The sequence below is a fragment of the Lissotriton helveticus genome, chromosome 8 (genome assembly GCF_964261635.1).
Source record: "Lissotriton helveticus chromosome 8, aLisHel1.1, whole genome shotgun sequence".
Taxonomy (NCBI): Eukaryota; Metazoa; Chordata; class Amphibia; order Caudata; family Salamandridae; genus Lissotriton; species Lissotriton helveticus.
Window position 1 is genome coordinate 1,224,408,110 of NC_136069.1, and position 18,596 is coordinate 1,224,426,705.

Consider the following 18,596-nt stretch of genomic DNA (forward strand, 5'->3'; position numbering starts at 1 on the left):
ATCCGGAAATTTTTGCGTGAGCAGTACCCCTGCGTACCGTCAGGTGGCTCAGTACCGTTCCACTTGGCATCATTGGCGCCAAAGTGCACCTTTAGCATGGTTACCGCCACACACTTTTTGCTTGCCCTTTCATGCATGTTGACTTGATGTGCCCTGGGTCCCTGTCAAAAACTGTACCTCTGTACCCACAATTGGCACATCTCTGACCAAAGGTAAGCCCCTTGTAAAAGGTACAGAGTGGGTCAAGGGCACTGTGACCATGGAAGCCCACTAAGGGCTGCAGCACCTATTGTGCCACCCTCAGGAGTCCGGCACCTTAACACCCACACACTGCGATTGCAGGCTCTATGTTTTGGTGCAAAGAAAAATGAAGAGTTGACATGGCACACATACTTGTGTGTCGTGCCTGCAACCCACTGCCTTTGGCCTAGGTGAATCAACCCTCTAGCAGGGTACACCAGACCACAGGTGAGGGTACAGGTGTATGAGCACTTTACCCCTATTGTGTCTAAGTCAATTATTAGACATTGTAAGTGCAATGAGGCCATAAAGAGTATATGGTCTAGGATTTGGTCATTACGAACTCCACAGCTCCACAATGGCTTTCCTGAAAACTGGGAAGTTTGGTAGAAAACTTCTCAGCACATTAAATCCACACTGATCCTACTGTGGAAGTTAATGCATAATGCACTCAGATGGCATTTTAGAGATGCCCCCTGAAAAACGTCCAGCCCTGGTATGGTTCCGAAATGGCTACCTGCCATTTGCCACCACCAGAGAGGTTTCTGGACCCCTGGGTAGAGGGCCTCCGTTTTCTGGGTTCAGAAACAAAGCCCAGCCTCGTTTGCCCTGCATGGGCTGGGTCCAAGAGGTGAAGCTTCAAAGGCTGACCTCCTATGTTAGCTGGCCCTGCCTTTTGTTACCCCCAGCAACTGGCTTCCACTGGTTCTGACCCCCACTTTGGGTGGGAGAATCTGCAGGAAAACCAAGTCAGGGAGAGAGAGGTGCCCACCATTGCCAACCCCACCACTCAGGTGGGGCAGTCGAGGGAGGCACACATCTCAGTCCCTTCCATCTTGAAGATGAGGGGACCCAGCCAATCAGAGATAAGCACTTGCCTCCCTCCCACTGGAGGGTGGCATAATAGGGGGTGTAATCCCCCCAAAAAGGGACCTATTGGTCCCAACCTGCACACCCCTGTAACACCCCTAAATTTAGTTTTCTGATAGATACATCTGCCGTGTGGATTCCTCACCTTGTGAATATCCCCTTGCGTCAGCAACATTCAGAAAATCTTTCTGTAGCCTCGCGCCGACGTGGATTCGGACGTCATAGAGACACGACATCGCTCGCGACTCCGCTAACGTCACCGACGCCTATAATAGGCCCACGCCGGCGTGATGACATCAGTTCCCTTTTTCCCGCGACGTCGACGCTAACGGTTATCGGGAATCTCTGTAGCCAACTGGTACTTTGTTGCCTTTTTTGTTTCTATTTTCCGCTTCTTTGTATCCTGTCTCTTCGAAAATGTCAACAAAGAAGACCGGCTTCAAGCCCTGCAGAGAATGCGGCAAAATGATTTCGATTACCGACCCGCACGATGACTGCATCTGGTGCTTGAGCTCCGACCACGACGTCGATAGTTGTTCCTCTTGTCGGAAGATGAACCCGAAAGCTCTGAGGGAAAGAGAGGCCAAACTCCTTGTGGCAAAATTAAAAGCTGGTAAAGGGAGGACATCGAGGTCTCGTTCTCGAAGAGAAAGATCGAGGTCGAGGTCGAGGTCTAGATCTCGAGAGGAGTTGTCTTCGAGGTCGGCTTCGGATCATACTTCGAAGTCGAAGAAAAAACATAAGAAGAGGAGACATGAATCCCGACGTCGTTTTGGTAAGGAGTCAGATTCGAGATCGAAGTCACCGAAGAAGGTACGTTCTAAGGTGGTTACTATGGATGTCTCTGAACCGGAAGGTGAGGCCTCACCTTTGGAGTCGCGTGTTCAGTCACCGACTCCGGCTCCGAATCCGTCTCCGGCGCCGCCTTCGACCCATGACGAAGAAGAGATTCAAGTGGATGTGGATTCCGTGCCTACCGAAGAGCCGAATCCGATTCCTCCACAAGAACAGCCTGAGGGTTTCCAACCTCCATTTCCAACCCCAGGACAAGATCCATCTGCATTTCTTAATGCTATGTATGGTGTCTTTTCAAGGGCATGGTACCCCTCTGGTGCACCTTCTGGTCCCATGGGTCCGCTGGCTTTCAATCTAGGAGTTCCTCACTCCTATCCTCCTGCACCTTTTATGCCTTATATGCCAGCCCCGACGCCGCCTTGGCAATTTTCGGCTCCACCGAGGCCGTCGACACCGATTCCGACGTCACCCGCTCCAGAGCGACCTCGAGAACATCCGACTAAACCTTCGGATTCGATACCGACGTCGGTCCCGGCTCCGTCGGAGCCGTTGGTGGATCCGACTGCAAAACGTGTGAAGGAGAGGTCCAGAAGGGAAGCACAACGCCTTTTGGAGGAAAGAAGATATATGGAATCTCATCCTGATTTAGAAGAAGGTGAATGGGATGAAGATAGTTTTGATGAGCTAGCTGATGCTAGTAGCCTGGATTTCTCCCCAGAGTCGGAATTACCTTCAAGCTCTGATGCACCTTCTAAGGATGTCCAACCTTACCATATGGTTATGAGGAAGGCGGCAGATCTTCTTAAATTAACTTTACCTACAGTGGAGTTTAAGTCCAATCTTCTGACTGAGGTTTTACATTCTCCTAGTTCTGTAATAGAACTGTTACTTCCATTTAATGACGCCTTGACAGAGCCCATTTTGGAAGTTTGGAAGAAACCCCTGTCAAATCCTGCGGTTTCCAAGAGTGTGGCAAGGAGGTACAGGGTTGCACCTGAGGACCCTGCATTTTTGACTTCTCATCCTTCACCAGAGAGTTTAGTCATTCAAACTGCTTGCTCTAAGAAGAATGTAAGTGCCTTTCCTCAGGTTCCTTATGAAAAGGAGGCAAAGAAACAAGATCAGGTGGCTAAAAAGACCTTCTCCTCGGCAAGCATGGCTTTGAAGTCAACTAATGCCACTTGTCTGATGGGGAGATATGTACATGCCCTTATGGATTCTTTGCGTGTTCTAACTCCTAAAGTTCCTGATGCCAGCAGAAAAGATTTTGAGGAGGTGATCTCAGATGCGCAAGCAGCAGCTCGCCAGGTTATTCAAAGTGGTTTGGACACTGCAGACTCTGTGGCGCGTATCATGGGTACTGCTGTCGCCACTAGAAGAGCAGCTTGGCTGAAATCCTCAGACTTTTCAGCGGATGTTCAGGCGACCTTATTGGATCTTTCTTTTGATGGGTCTGGCCTCTTTGGGAAGAAAGCTGATGCAGCCCTTGAGAGATTTAAAGACAGTAGGGCAACTGCTAAATCTTTAGGTCTTCAGATAAGGAGCTCTTCGACCAAATAGGGATTCAGGGGTTTTGGTCGCTCTTCCTTTCGGAATTACCGACAAGGTCAGCAGCAACAACAACAACAGCAGCAGCAACAAAATTCCTTGTACAGGTCGTACAGAGGAAAGCAAAGATCACGTCCTCGTGGACGTCAGGCCTCTTCCTCTTCCACTTCCTCTAATCCCCCTGCCTCAGAAAAGCAGTCCTAGATCCGCCATTCAGGATCATGTGGGTCCGGTGGGGGGGTCGGCTTACCCATTTTCTACAAGACTGGGAATCGGTTACATCAGATCTTTGGGTTCTCAATCTTGTAGAGAATGGGTATGCCCTTCCCTTTCGGGAATTCCCTCCCAATTACCCGCCTTGCCAAGGTTTTTGCACCAAGGAACATCTGTTACTTCTACAGGAGGAAGTGTTTACTCTTTTAAGAAAGGGTGCGATAGAGGTGGTCCCAGAGCAGAAAAGGGGTCAGGGATGCTACTCCCGGTATTTCCTGATTCCCAAAAAGGATGGCAGTCTTCGTCCAATCCTGGATCTCAGGATCTTGAATTTTTATCTGAAACAAGAGAAATTCAAGATGCTCACCCTTGCTCAGGTTCTTCATGCACTGCTGGAAGAAGACTGGATGGTGTCGCTCGACTTGCAGGATGCGTACTTTCACATCCCCATCCTGAAGTCGTACAGGAAGTATCTCCTTTTTTACGGTGGGATCGCAGCACTATCAGTTTGCGGTCCTTCCGTTTGGGCTTACTACTGCGCCTCGAGTCTTCACCAAGGTGATGGCAGTGGTGGCGGCGCATCTCAGAAGGTCGGGGATTCCTGTGTTCCCTTATTTGGAAGACTGGCTGATCAAAGCAGAGTCGTCAGAGAGAGTGCTCCATCATCTGCGAGAGACAACCCAGTTGTTGTGCAGGTTGGGTTTTCTGATAAATGTGCCCAAATCTCACCTGGTGCCCTCCCAGCGCAACCTGTTCATAGGTGCTGTACTGGACACAACTGTATGTCGTGCATTCCCTCCTCCTCAAAGGATTCGCGACATACAGGAAATGATTCCTTTATTTTACAATGGAGCGGTCGTTCCAGTCCTGAAGGTCCTTCGCCTGCACGGTCTGATGGCTTCATGCATTCTGTTGGTCAACCATGCACGCTGGCACATGAGGGCGCTCCAATGGTGCCTCCGCAGGCAGTGGTATCAGCACAACGGAGATCTCAGGGAGTCAGTGAGGATCTCCAGAGAAGCTGCGGCGGATCTGTCTTGGTGGGGCGTGGAAGGCAACCTGTCTCAGGGGAAGCCTTTTCAGTTGCCTCATCCGGTGGCCACAGTGATAACGGATGCATCCACTCTAGGGTGAAGTGCTCATCTGGGGGATCTGGAGATCAAGGGTCTTTGGTCTCCAGAGGAAAGGTTGCTTCACATCAACCTTCTAGAATTGCGGGTGATACGTTTGGCGCTCAAGGCCTTCCTCCCCTCCCTTCGCGGTTGTTCGGTCCAGGTCCTGATGGACAACACGACCGCGATGTGGTACATCAACAAACAGGGAGGAGTGGGGTCGCAGTGTCTCTGCAGAGAGGCTCTGCGTCTCTGGTCCTGGGTTCAGGACCATCAGATTTGTCTGATGGCGAATCATCTGGTCGGAGATCTGAACGTTCGTGCAGACAGTCTCAGTCAGCAGTTCTCTGGCAACCACGAGTGGAGGCTTCACCCGGAGGTGGTTCACGACATCTTTCAGATGTGGGGGACTCCTCGGATGGACCTGTTCGCCACTTGGGAGAATGCTCACTGCCTGTCATTCTGCAGTCTCCAGTATCCGATGCAAGAAGCCTTGGGGGGCGCGTTTCAGTTGAGTTGGGGAAATCAGCTCCTTTACGCGTTTCCTCCCATACCTTTGATTCCTCGGGTTCTGAGGAAGATTCGCCAGGACCGGGCCCAAGTCATATTGGTCGCCCCGGATTGGCCAAGAAGGGTGTGGTATACAGATCTTCTCCACCTCTCCTCTCACCCGCCGCTCTGTCTCCCTCTCAGGGCAGACCTCCTCTCTCAGATGGAGGGGCAGGTTCTACACCCCCACCTCCAGACATTACACCTTCATGCCTATAGATTGAATGGGGCAACCTGAATTCCTTTTCCCTTCCGCCTGACGTTGTGGAGGTCATCTTGTCAGCCAGGCGTGACTCCACTAAGTCCATCTATTCTTATAGATGGTCGAAATTTGTCTCGTGGTGTGGGGGTAAATCTATTGACCCTTTGAGAGCCCATTTGTCTGAAGTTCTCCAGTTTGCCCTCTCTCTGGCGCAGCAAGGGCTTGCTGTTGCCACGGTTAAGGGCTATATCTCAGCGCTGTCGGCATTTCTCTGCTTGCCTGATCAGCCATCTCTTTTTAAGTCTCCTGTAGTTTTAAGGTTTTTGAAGGGCCTCACAAATAAGTTCCCTCCTACTCCTTTTATTGTGCCTCAGTGGGACTTAAATCTTGTCTTGACCTTTTTGATGGGTGCTCCTTTTGAGCCTCTTCACAAATGTCCTTTGAGGCTTTTGACCCTTAAGACAGTCTTTCACGTTGCAATAACCTCGGCAAGGAGGGTAAGTGAGCTTCAGGCTCTATGGGCCCGATTCACAGAAATAACTTAAGACAAAATCCTAAACTTACTACTTTTGGTATTCACAGAAGTTAGGATTTTGTCTTAAGACAGATTTAAGACAGACTTAAGACAGACTTAAGTTAGGATTTTGTCTTAAGTCTGTCTTAAGTCTGTCTTAAGACAAACTTAAGACAAAATCCTAACTTCTGTGAATACCAAAAGTAGTAAGTTTAGGATTTTGTCTTAAGTTAGTTCTGTGAATCGGGCCCTTAGTTCCAAGCCCCCTTTCTTGACCATTCATGCTGATCGAATGGTTCTTAGGACCAGGGCTGCTTTTCTTCCAAATGTGGTTACTCCTTTCCACCTTGGTCAATCCATTACCCTCCCTACTTTTTATCCTCCCCCACACCCTTCCAAGGAGGAGGAGAGGTTGCACCGTCTGGACCCCAAAAGGGCGGTGTCTTTTTACTTGGACAGATCTAAAGACTTTCGTTTGGATGACCAGCTCTTCATTGGGTTTGCTGGCTGCAAGAAAGGAAGAGCGGTCCATAAAAGAACCTTGTCGAGATGGATCGTCCTTTGTATAAAGATCTGCTACTCTTTGGACGGTAAGGAACCACCAGAGGGTATAAGGGCTCATTCTACAAGAGCTAAGTCTTCAACCTCAGCATTGGCTAGAGGTGTTCCTGTAGAGGATATTTGTAGAGCGGCAACTTAGTCTTCCCTCCACACTTTCGCAAAGCATTACTACTTGGATTCCGAGGTGAGGAGGGACGGTCACTTTGCACGCTCTGTCCTCCAGGATTTCCTGGTTTGGAAGAGTGGACACCCTCCTCCGGGAGTGGAGACTGCTGTGGGACTCTATTCACAAGGTGAGGAAACCACACGGCAGATGTATGTATCAGAAGAACAATTCTGATAGATACATCTGCCGTGTGGATTCCTCACCTTGTGAATATCCCCTTGCGCCAGCAACATTCGGAAATTCTTTTCGTAGCTTCGCGCCGACGTGGACTTGGACGTCATAGAGGCACGGCACCGCTCGCGACTCCGCTGACGTCACCGACGCCTATAATAGACCCACGCCGGCGTGATGACATCAGTTCCCTTTTTTCCGCGTCGTCGACGCTAACGGTTTTCTGGGATCATACTGTAGCTTCCTAGTAACTTAGTTACTCTTGTTCTATTTTTACTCTTTCTATTTTCTTCGAGATGTTGTCGAAGAAGACTGGCTTTAAAGCTTGCGGAGAATGTGGCAAGACAATGTCTATTACTGACCCGCATGAATGCTGCGTCTGGTGCCTGAGTTCCGACCATGACGTCGAGGATTGCCCTTGTTGTAAGAAGATGACCCCAAAGGCTCGACGAGAAAGGGAGACGAAACTCCTCGTGGCAAAGCTGAAAAGTAAGAAAGTTAAAAAGACTTCGAAGTCTCGATCTCGAAGTTCGAGGTCGAGGTCTCGATCGAAGTCGCGCTCGGAGTCGTCTTCAGCTCATGTTTCATGATCATCAAGGAAGAAACATAAGAAGAGGAGCCATGAGTCACGTCATCACCCAGGGAAGGACTCTGGTTCGAGACCAAAGTCGCAAGTAAAACTTCTTAATAAGGAAGTGGAGATTTCGGCGTCGGAGGATCAGGACTCTGTTGGTGAAGCTTCACATCCGAATTCGCCCGAGTCACCGAAGCAGATGGCTATCCCTTCTCCAGATCCATCCAATCCTTCTGGTCAGGAGGATGAAGGTGAGGTGCAGGGGGCTGGTGAGGCCGAGGTTCCGGTGCCTGGGATTCGTCGACTCCGGTTCCGGGACTCGAGGAAGAGGTCGACGTCGTGTCGACTCCGCCTCCTCGAGAACAGCCCGGAGGACCGTATCCAGATTTTCCGGCTCCAGGTCAGGATCCATCCCATTTCCTAAACGCCATGTTTGGTGTTTATTCTAGGGCGATGTACCCGTCTGGTGCACCTGTTTGTCCCACGGGTCCTATGTCTTTTAACTTGGGTGTTCCCCAAGCTTATGCTCCTGCGCCCTTCATGCCTTTTATGCCGGCTTTACCACCACATTGGCATTTTCCGACACCGCCTGTGTCGTCGACGCCGAAGCGTACGACGCCGACTCCGTCGACGCCGGTTCCATCGACGCCGGTACCTACGACTCCGAAGCAGGATTCTGTTCGACCTTGTGTAAAACGACCTCATCCGACTTCGGGTTCGACGCCGGCCCCGGCCCCGTCGGAGTCGATTCCGAATCCTTCGACTTCTATTGTGAAGGAAAGGTCACGGAGAGAAGCCCAGAGACTTCTGGAGGAAGAACAATATCGATATGCAGATATGGAGGAAGGAGAGTTACAAGATTCTGAAGATCCTTTTGAGGACCTGAGTGAAGCCAGTGGGCTTGAACTGTCTCCTGAGTGGGATTTAGCTTCAGTGTCGAATGTACCTTCAAAGGATGTGGTACCTTATCACACTGTTATCAAAAAGGCGGCAAATTTGTTGAACATTACTCTGCCCACTGCTGATTTTAAGCCAAATCTTCTGACTGAAGTTCTTCATTCACCCTCCTCTATTATTGAGCCAATGCTGCCCTTTAATGATTCGTTAGCTGAACCCATCTATGAGGTTTGGAAGAAGCCTTTATCTGCTCCTGCAGCTTCTAGGACAGTGGCGAGAAGATACAGGGTTGCACCTGGTGACCCTGAATTTTTGTCAACACACCCATTGCCTGAGAGTTTAATTGTGCAGGCTGCCTGCTCGAAGAGGTCTGCTGGTGCTTTTCCGCAGGTTCCTGGGGATAAAGAGTCCAGAAAGCAGGATCAAGCTGCCAAGAAGGTCTTCTCCTCAGCCAGTATGGCGTTAAAGTCAACCAACGCAACTTGTCTGATGGGGCGGCATGTCCATGCCTTGATGGATTCTGTCAAACAGTTGGTTCCGAAAATCCCTGAGGAGGATAGAAAGAATTTTCAGGAGGTGATATTGGACACTCAGGCTGCTGTGAGACAGGTGATTCAGAGTGGGCTGGACACTGCTGATTCGGTGGCGAGGGTCATGGGCTCTTCCGTGGCCACTAGGAGAGCCGAGTGGGTTAAATCATCGCAGTTCTCTACAGATGTTCAGTCTGTTTTGATGGACTTGCCTTTTGATGGCTCAGGATTGTTTGGCAAGAAGGTTGATGCTGCCTTGGAACGTTTTAAAGACAGTAGGGCTACTGCGAAATCTTCTGGCCTTCAGTCCAGGGGTACTACTGGAAGACGCTTCAGAGGATTTGGCAGATCTTCCTTTCGTTCCTACAGACCATCTCAACAGCAGCCACAGCAACAGCAAAATACGCTGTATAAATCATACAGGGGCAGGCAAAGAGCCCGTCCTAGAGGCCGTTAGGCTACCTCCTCCTCCTCTTCTTCCCCTTTCCAACCCCTTGCCAACGCAGCAAAGCAGCCCTAGATCCACCATTCCGGATCATTTGGTCCCAGTAGGGGGCCGGCTTACCCATTTTCTACAAGATTGGGAATTGATAACATCAGATCGTTGGGTTCTCAATCTTGTGGAGAATGGGTATGCTCTTCCTTTTCAGTAGTTTCCCCCAAATTATCCTCCTTGCCAGGGTTATTGTTCGGAGGACCACCTGCTTCTCTTACAGGAAGAAGTCCTGGCACTTTTTTGAAAAGGTGCGATAGAGGTGGTTCCAGAGCAGGAAAGGGGTCGGGGATGCTACTCCCGGTATTTCCTGATCCCCAAAAAGGATGGCAGGCTTCGGCCAATTCTGGATCTCAGGATCTTGAACCTTTACCTAAAACAGGAAAAGTTCAAGATGCTCACTCTTGCACAGGTTCTTCAAGCGCTGCTGGAAGAGGACTGGATGGTGTCAATCAACTTGCAGGATGCGTATTTTCATATTCCCATCTTGAAGTCACACAGGAAGTATCTCCGTTTTACGGTTGGATCACAACACTACCAGTTTGTAGTCCTTCTGTTTGGCCTTACTACTGCGCCTCGAGTCTTCACCAAGGTGATGGCAGTGGTGGCAGCTCATCTCAGGAGATCGGGGATACCTGTATTCCCGTATCTGGACGACTGGCTGATCAAAGCGGAGTCGCCGGAGAAGGTGCTCCATCATCTGCAGGAGACAACTCAGTTGTTGCACAGGTTGGGGTTTTCGATAAATGTACCCAAGTCTCACCTGGTGCCCTCACAGCCCAACCTGTTTTATAGGTGCGGTACTGGACACTACTGTGTGTCGTGCATTCCCTCCTCCTCAAAGGATTCGCGACATACAGGAAATGATTCCTTTGTTCTACAATGGAGCGGTCGTTCAAGTCCTGAAGGTTCTTCGCCTGCTCGGTCTGATGGCTTCTTGCATTCTGTTGGTCAATCATGCACGCTGGCACATGAGGGCACTCCAGTGGTGTCTCCGCAGGCAGTGGTATCAGCACAACAGAGATCTCAGGGAGTCAGTGAAGATCTCCAGAGAAGCTGCAGCGGATCTGTCTTGGTGGAGCGTGGAAGGCAATCTGTCACAAGGAAAGCCTTTTCAACTTCCTCCATCTGTGGCCACAGTGATAACGGATGCATCCACTCTCGGGTGGGGGGCTCATCTGGGAGACCTGGAGGTCAAGGGTCTTTGGTCTCCAGAGGAAAGGTTGCTTCACATCAACCTCCTAGAGTTGCGGATGATACGTCTGGCACTCAAGGCCTTCCTCCCTTCCCTTCGCGGTGTATCAGTGCAGGTCCTGATGGACAACACGACCGCGATGTGGTACATCAACAAGCAGGGAGGAGTGGGGTCGCAGTGTCTCTGCAGAGAGGCTCTGCGCCTCTGGTCCTGGGTTCAGGACCATCAGATTTGTCTGATGGCAAATCATCTGGCCGGAGTTCACAACGTTCGTGCAGATATTCTCAGTCGGCAGTTCTCTGCCGATCACGAGTGGAGGCTTCACCCGGAGGTTGTTCACGACATCTTTCGGATGTGGGGGACTCCTCGGGTGGACCTGTTCGCCACTCACGAGAATGCTCACTGCCTGTCATTCTGCAGTCTCCAGTATCCGATGCAAGGGGCCTTGGGGGACGCGTTTCAGTTGAGTTGGAACTCGCAACTCCTTTACGCGTTTCCTCCCATACCTTTGATTCCTCGGGTTCTGAGGAAGATTCGCCAAGACCGGGCCCAAGTTATATTGATCGCCCCGGATTGGCCAAGAAGGGTGTGGTACTCAGACCTTCTCCACCTCTCCTCGCACCCTCCGCTCCGTCTCCCTCACAGGCCAGATCTCCTCTCCCAGATGGAGGGGCAGGTTCTACCCCCCCACCTCCAGACCTTACACCTTCATGCCTGGAGATTGAACGGGGCAATCTGAGTTCTTTTTCTCTCCCTCTTGATGTGGTGGATGTCATCTTGTCAGCCAGGCGTGACTCCACTAAGTCCATCTATTCTTATAGGTGGTCAAAATTTGTTATTTGGTGCAGGGAGAAGTCTATTGACCCTTTGAGAGCCCATTTATCTGATGTTCTCCAGTTTGCCCTCTCTCTGGCGCAGCAGGGGCTTGCTGTTGCCACGGTGAAGGGCTATCTTTCAGCGCTGTCGGCTTTTATCTGTTTGCCTGACCAGCCATCTCTTTTTAAATCTCCTGTGGTTTTAAGGTTTATGAAGGGCCTCACAAATAAGTTCCCTCCTACTCCTTTTATTGTGCCTCAGTGGGACTTAAATCTTGTCTTGACCTTTCTGATGGGTGCTCCTTTTGAGCCTCTTCACAAATGTCCTATGAGGTTTTTGACTTTTAAGACGGTTTTCCTCGTTGCGATATCCTCGGCAAGGAGGGTAAGTGAGCTTCAAGCTCTTAGTTACAAGCCCCCTTTCTTGACCATTCATGCTGATCGTATGGTTCTTAGGACCAGGGCTGCTTTTCTGCCAAAGGTGGTTACTCCTTTCCACCTTGGTCAATCCATTACCCTTCCTACCTTTTATCCTCCCCCACACCCTTCCAAGGAGGACGAGAGATTACACCGTCTGGACCCCAAGAGGGCTGTGTCTTTTTACCTGGACAGGACTAAAGACTGTCGGTTGGATGACCAGCTCTTCATTGGCTTTGCTGGCTGCAAGAGAGGAAAAGCGATCCATAAGAGGACGTTGTCAAGGTGGATCGTCCTCTGTATTACGATCTGCTACTCTTTGGCCGGTAAGGAACCACCAGAGGGCATAAGGGCTCATTCTACTAGAGCTAAGTCTTCGACCTCAGCATTGGCTAGAGGTGTGCCTGTGGAGGATATTTGTAGAGCGGCAACTTGGTCTTCCCTCCACACATTCGCGAAGCATTACTGCTTGGATTCAAAGGTGAGGAGGGACGGTCACTTTGCACGCTCTGTCCTTCAGGATTTCCTGGTCTAGAAGAGTGGACACCCTCCTCCGGGAGTGGGGACTGCTGTGGGTCTCTAGTCACAAGGTGAGGAATCCACACGGCAGATGTATCTATCAGAAGAACAAGTTACTTACCTTCGGTAACGCTTTTTCTGGTAGATACAATATCTGCCTGTGGATTCCTCACTGACCCACCCGCCTCCCCGTTGTCCACTCTTCTATGCCAGAGTTTCTATTATGTATTTGTTTATTTCAAATGCTTTGTTGCATTTGCTTCACACTGTGTGTGTTACCTTGATATTTGTACTGCGTATACTGGGTATATGTCTACTGTCATTGGTCCGTCCGTGTGCCTCGAAGGCACGGAAAAAAGGGCGGAACTGATGTCATCACGCCGGCGTGGGCCTATTATAGGCGTCGGTGACGTCAGCGGAGTCGCGAGCGGTGCTGTGCCTCTATGACGTCCAAGTCCACGTCGGCGCGAAGCTACGAAAAGAATTTCCGAATGTTGCTGGCACAAGGGGATATTCACAAGGTGAGGAATCCACAGGCAGATATTGTATCTACCAGAAAAAGCGTTACCGAAGGTAAGTAACTTGTTCGTTACTTACCTTCGGTAACGCTTTTTCTGGTAGATACAATATCTGCCTGTGGATTCCTCACTGACCCACCCGCCTCCCCGTTGTCCACTCTTCTATGCCAGAGTTTCTGTAATGTATTTATTTTATTGTCAAGGAGTTGTTTATTTCAAATGTTTTATTGCATTTGCTTCACACTGTGTGTGTTACCTTTATATTTGAACTGCGTATGCTGTGTATATGTCTACTGTCATTGGTCAGTCCGTGTGCCTCGTAGGCACGGAAAAAAGGGCGGAACTGATGTCATCACGCCGGCGTGAGCCTATTATAGGCATCGGTGACGTCAGCGGAGTCGCGAGCGATGTCGTGTCTCTATGACGTCCGAATCCACGTCGGCGCGAGGCTACAAAAAGATTTTCCGAATGTTGCTTACGCAAGGGGATATTCACAAGGTGAGGAATCCACAGGCAGATATTGTATCTACCAGAAAAAGCGTTATCGAAGGTAAGTAACTTGTTCTTTAGGGATGATCCTGAGAATTGCCTCCTCACTTATGAGAGGAAGAAAAAAGAAGGACCGCAGAGCCGTGCAAAAGAAGGAAGAAAAGGACACCAACTACCTTAGCCCCAGCCCTACCGGCCTGTCCCAACATCGTCATGTTCCCAGGGAAACCCTGGTTTGTCCAGCAACCAGTAGCCATCCATAGCCCAGAGGACCTGCCCTGCCTTCACTAAAACGACTCTGTCTCCTATGAGCATCGGATTTACTCAACTAAAGACTCCAACACAGAAGCCTGATCCAGGCGGCTCCGAGGTTCTGCACCACTCTGCACCCAATGCCCATGACCCGAGTTTGAGTGGCCCAACACCACAAGGACGTCTCCCCAGTGATCCTGACCTGGGATCTGGTGATCCCTGACCTACCTCAAGCTTCAGACAGATGCCTGCAGCCTCAACCTGAGTTGTCCCCGTGACTCGCAGCTAGTAAGAAGATCTGACACCTAAAGGCACCCCTGCACCTGATGACCCACGGCCTTGGGTGGCCCAACCAACTGAGTCCAGACATCCCCCAAGAACCCAACTTACCTTTCCTGCTGGTGGGCTCCCTCAGGAAACCTCCTTGCCTGCAGCTTTTCTTCCAAACCGGAGCTTTCCATTGAAAACCACGTGGGTCCTGTCATCTCCTTAGCACTTTGCATCCGCCGCCTCCGTGCCACTGGTGGTGCAGCTCCTGTGCTGATTGTTGGCCCCTGCAGTGATGATCTTAACCCCAGGAGCTTTGTTCCCCCAACCAAATGGCCTGTTTGTAAGCAGCCCCTGACCGACGTTCCCCCTAGTCCCTTTGGCTAACATTGGCCCCCTGCGCTGTGCAACCGGCCGCCCCAGTGCCATTGGTGGTGCGATTTGAGTGCCTTGTTGAACCTTGGTTCTACCCCAAAAAGCTATTGTTGCAGGTCATTTACACACCTGCAAACTGATAACATTCTTTCCTTCCATAGGAACCTGTGTGAAGATTTTTCTCCTGTAAATGTTCTGTCTTGAACTGACATTTGTATAGAAACCAAACCAACTTTCTTTTGAACCAAAAACTGTCATACTTGCCTGTGTTTTTTAAGTTCCTACGGTATGATATCTAGGCTTATCACTTCAAGTAGTTGAAGTAACTGAAAAGTAATCTAAAAGTAATCCAAGGTAACCTCAATGTATTCTGAACTGTTTAAAAAGCAAATACAAACCTGTAACAATTCCAATTTCAACTACAATTGCATTTTCTTGTAAAGATTTGCATTTGAAAGCATATTCTACTTACCTGTGCCAATTCCTGCTTGATTCTAGAAATAAAATATATGTATACCTTTTTATACTTACTTAATTGGTCTTGATTCAGCCTCTGAGTGTGTACCATCAGTTCTTGTCTGAGTGAATACAATAAATGCTTAACACACCCTCCCGATAAGCCTAACTGCTCTACCACACAACCACAAATAGAGCTGTTAGTGATTATTTAATTTAGCCTCTGCTATATATCTGGGGATCCACTGGACTTTGTGCACACTATATCTTACTTTAGTATAGTATATACAGAGCCAGCTTCCTGCACAAAGGTATCAGTTGCTCTCGCTACCAGAAAATGCTAGTGATTCCGGTGCACTATGGTGTCTACTGCCATGCAGAGTCACCAGCTGACTCCTGTTTAAGAGGAGGGTTCTCATTGTATGTGATATATTTAGCGGTAATAGCCACAACTTTCCTTTTTTGAAAAGTTGATTTATATGGAGGAGGCCTATCCTCCTTCTATATCTTCACTTCAGAAGAACGTAGTGTCTCCCTTTTTGGTTTCACGTACTCTTCTTGTATGCATTCAGATCGCCCTCCTCTGTCGTTCTGCTGGTCAGACAATTCCTGAAAGGAACGAGGAGAACATGTATCATGGACCTGATACCTGTCTGGAGTCTTGATTTTAGTGCGATAACAAAAATCGTACCACGTCTCGGAGGACTACAGGGTGGAGAACTTCCATAAAGATTACCTTTCTTAGGTTGTTGATATTCATCCCAAGGTTTTTAAACCAAACTTACTGTTCTGCTTGGCTTCCTTGTAAGTACTAGATTTGCCAAGAGGTGGTTTTGTAGGTCTGGTTGCCAATTTATTGTGTCCTAAAAATGTGTGTACATCCTCTATAATTATAGGCAACTCACTTTCACAGTCGGCTTGTGCAACCACTTTGAACTGCTGGCATACAGCCAGAGATGCTATTTCACCTTTAACGTAAGACAGAATCGTTCCGGGTACTACGGGAAAGTTTACCATTAGTTTCATCCCCAAATCTAGGGCAACAACTGCCCCATGTTCGTTCTGTATCTGTTTGAGTACGTGTTGGAAGACGGACATCAAGGGAGTTCAGTGACAGATAGTATACATAACTGCAAAAACTGTCCCCCAAGTGTTGCAGTCTTCAATACCAGGAACCTTATCATTGGGCAAGTACATAGGGACAATTCTGTGCTTGTCTTGTGGCCCATAAGGGGAAACACAACTTCCATTTGGTCGATCTTTCGGACGATCCAAAATGGAATCTCCTCATGATTAGTGGGTCATTTACCCATAACTGAATGAACAATCTGATAGAGACATCTAGCCGCAGATTCCTTAACTTAGAATATCCCCCAGGAGTCAGTCTGGATCCGGAGATTTTTCAGCAGTACCTCTGCGCGCTGGGAGATGGCGTTGCATGGCTCTGCTCTGATGTCTTCCACGGATATGACGTCAGTGGAGCCATATAAGTCCCACCCGGCACACTGACGTCAGTTTTCTTCTTTTCCGTGCTGCAACGCGGATCCAGGAGAGCGGTTCCTCTGGCCTGTTTTGGCCTCTCTGACGCCTTTTGTATCTGGGAACAGTGGGCCCGATTCACAGAACTAACTTAAGACATACTCCCAAACTTACTACTTTAAGTATTCACAGAAGGCATTTAGTAGTGATAAAAATCAATTCAAAATGGTCAGGCTATTCGGTTGATGTTTCCTAAGTTAAATTTGCCCGGCGTTAGACGCCTCTAATACCATACGAAGTTATCCAATAAAGAGGCAGGCGCTGGAGACAGGAAGACAGGAAACAAGTTTTATTCCGACGGAGTAGAACACATCAGATCGGACAACAAGGTATCGTCTCGAGGTGCTCTCCCAGCCTCTCTGAGACCTGGTCTTTTATACCCTGGTTTAAGACATGTGAACGCTCTTTATTACAACAAAGTCATTGTGAAGTATGAGAACGACATCCCCGGCACCCCCCAGTTCCGGCCCATTCCAACACATGACAACAGTAGAGGCCCTTTCCCCTCATATGATTGGGAGGGGGCTATCACGCAGCTGAGTGTTCTGCCGATTCCTTTGGAATGTGTGCGCCTGATCGAATCTCAGGGGGTGGGGAGGTCATGATCAATAGTGGCTCCTTTCAGGAAAGGCGAGTGCATACAGTAGTGGGCAATAAACTGTATCCTCGGGCTAAGCGATGACCAGCGGTTCGTACAGGCAGTCGGGCTCAGAGGAAGGGGTCATCAAAGGAGGGGTATTCATGGACGGAAAGGAGGTGTTGGTCAGGCGCGGGGTGTGATTCCCTGAGACAGAGTCATGGGAGGGGAGGGTTCATGACTTGTGCATGTGAGTGCGGGGGCAGCCAGGGTGCGCGGGGAAGGCTTGCAAGGTTCAGGGAAGTGTGCTGACGGGCGATCGTGAACAGGGAGACCATGGTACCTAAAATGGCTGTCGTGTATGTTCATACGTGATTCGGCAAGATGGCGTAGATGATGTTCAGTACACGAACTAAAATTCCACAGTCCTCCCTTTAACATGTCTCGCCAGCTTGTCAGTTCGGATCGATCCCCATGAGACCACGCACCTCTATCTTGTATAGGGGACTCATGTGCTCAGTTTTAAAGTCCAAAGTCTTAGGGCACATACAGTTGGAAATGAGTGCACATAAAGGTGGTAGACATTGAATACCTAAGCAACACCCACACAGTATCATGATTGGTATCAATATAAACGTGAACAATCTCCATCCCCAGTTCTTCAAAGTGTCCCAGAACCAGCCTCCAAGCGACCATCCTTCCTGCTCCTGGTGAACCTCTGAGGACAGTCTGTGGAGGTGTTCGATTGCTTTGTAGACTGAAGGTGAGTTATCTGGCACGTAGGTGCAACAGCTGGAGCCAATGATGCGGCATGCTCCTCCACGGTCGGCCAGAACCACATCTAGAACAAGACGGTTTTGAAGAGCCACCAGGCGGACTGCCTGAAGCTCAGCCGTGTTGTTGGCGAGGATGCCAGCGGTGATGTTAATGGTTGTTTCTACTGCCTGAGTCAGGTGTCGGATAGCGCGGCTATTTGCCATTGGGCCCCACAGAGGAACAAGTCCCTTCGCCGCATCCAGGAACTGTGCTCCGGTGGAGTCGGCTTGTCCAATGTCTCCGGCGCGCTTTTGCCGGTGATGGTAGGCTGGCGCCACATACGTGGGAGGAAGAATGAAGGCGATGTAGCACGTACCCCTCCAGCCTTTTGGGAGCCAAGTGTAAGCTTTGGTGCCACAAACAAAGTACATATTCGGGGAAGCAACAAAGGAGGGGGGGTCAGCTGAGACCAATGTTTTGGTGATGCGACAAGAACTGTGACCCACCAGCTGCGTTCCCTGTCCTTCGAGGCATACGAGTCCTGTGACATTGATGACAGACAGGGCCACGGTCAGGGTGGCAACCGTTTGTTTCCGCAGGTGGGAGAAGGTGGGTCTGGCTGGATTGTGGAGCACTTGCATTTCGACCCTTTCTTTGGCAGGGATGTTCGTAAGGAAGGTTGAACCTGAAATTGCAGGACAAAAGGGGGCAGACGTCTTTCCTGTTTTGTTCAGCCAGAACCCATAGTAGAAGTGTGACACTGTTTGACCGGAAGCGGCGTTGTCCTTGTGGCTTTCCTGCATGAGGATCAACCAGGCGAGGCAGGAGCCGTGAACTGAGAAAGGAGAAGGGATGAAGGGGATGGAGTGTCCGGTAGCATGTGGGAGCAACCCACAGATCCAGCAGTTCGTGGCATTTGCAGCAAGGTTGTGCTGGTGCAACAGTTGTACGAAGGAATTGTTCCAGAACTCCTTACGCCTTTCTCG

The 18,596-nt window shown here is 49.7% G+C and overlaps 1 protein-coding gene across 14 annotated transcripts in view; it reads left to right on the plus strand.

Moving 5' to 3' along the window:
* LOC144773261 (uncharacterized) overlaps positions 1–18,596 on the plus strand; it is a 7,170,044-nt gene that overhangs the window by 6,064,318 nt on the left and 1,087,130 nt on the right. The window lies entirely within an intron of this gene.